This window comes from Cryptotermes secundus, unplaced genomic scaffold, assembly GCF_002891405.2.
Source record: "Cryptotermes secundus unplaced genomic scaffold, Csec_1.0 scaffold229, whole genome shotgun sequence".
NCBI classification, from domain to species: domain Eukaryota; kingdom Metazoa; phylum Arthropoda; class Insecta; order Blattodea; family Kalotermitidae; genus Cryptotermes; species Cryptotermes secundus.
In genome coordinates, this window is record NW_019721519.1 from 315,300 (window position 1) to 318,837 (window position 3,538).

Here is a 3,538-nt window from a genome sequence, read left to right on the forward strand (position 1 = left end):
GTATATCTCCAAATTATGATCCTTTTTCGTTTAATTTTATACACATAATTGTAAGGGGGCACGCGGTAGTGTAGTTGGTTGAGGCACTACGCTACAAGCCTGAAGGTCGCGGGTTCGATACCCGATGAAGCCATTGGACAACCTCAACGCCATCTGTGAGCCGACTGTCTAGAAAATGTGGGAGCCTTGACGTCTCACAACCCTATGGGCATCTACTGCCTGTTACACGGTTACCGTTAACATTTTAGTGAGCCGGGATAGCGCAGTCGGTATAGAGATTGGCTACGGCTGGACGACCAAGGAGTCGGTGTTTGAGTCCCGGTGAGGGTAAGAATCTTCACTTCTCCATGGGATCCAGAACGGCTCTGGGGTCCACTCAACCTCGTATCCAATGGGTGCCGGGCGAACTCTCCCCAGGGGTGAAGCGGCCGGGGCGTGAAGCTGACCACTCATGTCCAACTAGTGCCGAGGTCAAGAATGTGTGGATCTATACATCCACTCTCCCATACTCCTTCATGGGGTAGTGCTTAATTAGCCAAGCACAGGGACAGCTTTACCTTTACCTTACTATACATGTTTGTACTGGAGTACACAGAATTTAATTTAGAGGATGGATTGGGGTTGAAAGATCAACTAAGGGAAAATGTATTTTGCTGTACAACTAGAGGTCGTTTTATTGGTTCTTTCATTGCCATATCCTTTTCGGGTCTGTGGAAGGATTTGGTAAATAAAAAAAATTAAATGACCTCATCGGGAATCGAACCCGTGACCTTCCGGCTTGTAGCATAGTGCCTCAACCAACTACGCTACCGCGTGTCCCCACCCATGCAAAATAAGCTAACTTCATGAAGCTGAGCCCTTCTTGAGGAGCCTCTAGTTGTGTAGCTACTCAAGAAATTCCCAGCATTTCATGGAAACCGAAAGTTTATTGCCGTGTTCACAAGAGCCCTCCACTGGTTCCTATCCTGAGTCAGATCCATACCATCCCACCCTATTTTTCTAAGATCGATTTTAATATTATCCACCCAGCAACGCCTTGGTCTTCCTAGTGGTCTCTTTCCTTCCGGCTTTCCCACCAATATCCTATAAGCATTCCTCTTCTCCCCAACTCGTGTTACACGTCCTGCCCATCTCATTCTCCTTCACTTGATCATTCTAATTACATTTAGCGAAGAGTACAAGTTATGAAGCTCCTCTTTACGCAGTTCTCTCTAACCTCCCGTCACTTCATTTCTCTTCGGTCCAAACATTCTCCTCGGCACCCTCAGTCTATGCAAAGGTAAAAGGTAAAGTTGTTCCTGTGTTTAATTGATTAAGCACTACGCCATGAAGACGTACGGGGGAGTGGATGCATAGATCCACATTTTCTTGACCTCGGCACTAGTTGGAGGTAAGTGGTCAGCTTCACGCCCCGGGCGCTTTAACCCCGTTGAAAGAGCCCACAGTATCCATTGTATGGGAGATTGGGTGGACCCCAGAGCCGGTCTGGATTATATGGAGAAGTGAAAATTCTTGACCCTACCGGGACTCGAACTCCGATCTCTCGGCCTATGTCCCTCCCTTAACGTCAGAGACCAAGTTTCACAGCCATACAGAACTACAGGATCATATTAAGCTATGTATCGTGAAAGAAGCAGAGTATTTAAATTTTACGAAACGCGTATTTTCTCCACTCCTTTTCTGAGTTCAGGCAATTTGTCGCGAAATTCGTGTTAAACATACCTTTTGAGATCCGTTTTGCAACAGTGCACGAACATGCGTGTGTATGTAATTAAACATCACTTAATTTATAGATTTTTCTTCCTTTCAGTAGCCCTCGCTACTGACATCTATCGACTAAATATAATTTGTGCGCGAAAGTGAACAGGACGGAGGCATTCAAGGCGGCGATAATGAATACTGTTGCCATATGGACCTACATAGGCCTACAATTACACCCATTCATAACTCTGGAAACTGTTCTCGCATGAAACGTGGTTTGTAATGTTGCATATGTTTCATGTTAAAGACTATTTCTAAAATAGTGAACCGTCGGATTAACAAAGTTGAATTCACGAAGGGCGCTTGTATGTGATGCGCGTGCCTCATGCACATTTAGACCACATTCAGTTAGCATGCCCATCACTGTTACGTGTTTTGTATAAATGGGTCCGAACATAAGGCGACTCTCTATTTTTCTACTGAGAAAATCACATATCTTTACAAAAGTGAATACGTCATTCAGTTCTTAGGGTTATAAGCAAAAATAAATAAAAATTATGCTACTAAGAAATAACAGATTCAAAATTTAATGCCTTAAGCATAATTTACGCATTTTCACAAATAATTCTAATGAATTTGGAATTCGAACTAACTCCATGGGGCTGAACCCTTCGTGAGAAACTGCTTGTTGTGCAGATAACCAACATTTCATGAAATCCAGAAGGTTCATTACCGTGTTCATAACAGCCCTCTGCTGGTCCCTATCCTGAACCAGCTCAATCCTTACCACACCATCTGTTAAATGGGCCTATTTTCATCACGGAATGGCGCGTCCTCAGGTTGTGGATGTAGGAGACGCTCTCCAGGTATGGATGGAGGCTGCGAATATATTGAATAAGCAGTCGCGGACAACCGACAAAATTTGGTCCTCCAGCTTGGGGGGTTGGATGTGGTGCTAAAAAATCCTTACCGTAAAAACATAAGCTTGTTACGAAATGTCACAAAGGGCCTTGGGCTTGGACCAATTCTTTAAATAAATGATTTAAGCTGAGCAAATCAGGAATTAGAACTCATAATCATCATTTTCGTATTTAGGCTGAAGGACCAGAAAATAAGGCGACCCTTCTCTTCTAGAATGTAGTAATTAAAAAAAACAAACTTGCCTTGTCTTCGCGCCAATTCAGAAACAGTTGCTGGGCTGCGTGGCTCATCCAACCGTCACAAAAAAATACTGACCTGCGAAAACTTCCAGAAATATTTTTTCCCTTCGCCTGTGAAGTACAGGTTTATGGACTGACAGAAAACTCTCTTGTAGCAGACTACTCAAATGCGTGGGCCTGCCGGGTATGAACTATGAATAACATAGACCTACTCTGAAGATTGCAGAATGAAGAAGTGTTTGAACTGAAGGACATGAATAAGCTAACGGTACTCGTTCCTATGGGTTATTTCAAGATGTTATTGAACGTGGAGTTTTCTAGAGGTAAACAGCATTCACGATGCATCTGACTTCAGCTTCACACTGTTTACATATCACTCCACTGCCTTTCGAAGCTCTATTCAACCTTCCACCCATATCATAGTTCAGCATCTCTGAGAAAACTGAAAACTCACACAAATTGTATGAGAATTCTTACGTCTATGAAGTGTGTAACTTCTAAATACTGTAATCTACAAGCGGCGATAAAGAATAGTCTTGTAAGATTTGAGGCTTTCACGGCGGTGACTATGAAGAAAGCAGTCTTCTGGGATTTGGCACCGTGTATATGTGGTGTTAACCGACGTTTCGGAGGAACGTATCGCCTCCATCTTCAGGGTAGAAGGAAAAATATAAGAA

General features: G+C 43.4%; 1 long non-coding RNA gene across 1 annotated transcript in view; it reads right to left on the reverse strand.

Annotated features, from left to right (window-relative positions):
* LOC111875429 overlaps positions 1 to 3,538 on the reverse strand; it is a 202,526-nt gene that overhangs the window by 193,955 nt on the left and 5,033 nt on the right. The gene's annotated exons all lie outside the window — the stretch shown is intronic.